This window comes from Rhinopithecus bieti, unplaced genomic scaffold (assembly GCF_001698545.2).
Source record: "Rhinopithecus bieti isolate Rb0 unplaced genomic scaffold, ASM169854v2 scaffold_1295, whole genome shotgun sequence".
Taxonomy (NCBI): domain Eukaryota; kingdom Metazoa; phylum Chordata; class Mammalia; order Primates; family Cercopithecidae; genus Rhinopithecus; species Rhinopithecus bieti.
In genome coordinates, this window is record NW_016803880.1 from 2,430,578 (window position 1) to 2,431,389 (window position 812).

General features: G+C 35.5%; 1 pseudogene across 1 annotated transcript; it reads right to left on the bottom strand.

Annotated features, from left to right (window-relative positions):
• Position 1: 1 nt before the first annotated feature.
• Positions 2–431, bottom strand: LOC108518176 (40S ribosomal protein S24 pseudogene; annotated as a pseudogene). Its single transcript, XR_001882308.1, has one exon. The product of XR_001882308.1 is annotated as a 40S ribosomal protein S24 pseudogene (transcript).
• Between the last annotated feature and the right edge of the window lie 381 nt (positions 432–812).

The window sequence follows — 812 nt, forward strand, 5'->3', positions numbered from 1 at the left end:
GCTTTTTGCCAGCACCAACATTGGCCTTTGCAGTCCCCCTGACTTTCTTCATTCTGTTCTTGCGTTCCTTTCGTTGCTTTCTTGAGGTCTTTTTCTTCTCATACAGGCCATGTCTTGCAAGTCTATGTTTGGGTTCATTTTTCTTTGCATAATCCAGGGAGTCATAAATCATGCCAAAGCCAGTTGTCTTGCCACCACCAAAATGAGTTCTGAATCCAAATACGAAGATGACATCCGGTGTGGTCTTGTACATTTTGGCTAGTTTTTCCCGAATTTCTGTCTTAGGCACTGTTGCCTTCCCAGGGTGAAGAACATCAATGACCATTTGTTTCCTCTGAAGTAGTCGGTTGGTCATGAACTTTCTAGTGCGGATAGTTACAGTGTCATTCATGATGGCGGCCTATCTTCAGACAGTCAGGGAGGAAAAGACAAAGTGAGTCTTAATATAAAGAACAGTATCAGATAGTTTGTCTTAAGCAAAAATAGAGCAATTTACCAGTTAAACCAAACTTACCATTTCACTCAGCTCGTAGTAAATATTTTAGTAAAGCTTAAACTAAAAACATTTGAAAGGACGTATGCACAAAAAGGTAATGATCTTTAACAATGGAATCGTTCATTTTGAAGGCATTTTTTAAATTTTTTCTCTTAAACTTGATATAGATCTAAACTACTAACTTTGATTTTTGTAAGTAGATATGGATTTAATGTGTTTAGAAACAATATAATCAAGTAAACATTTGATTTATTTATTCATAAATTAGTAGGATTGAAAGGATGTGAAAAAATATTCATACTGAACTGTTTATGAT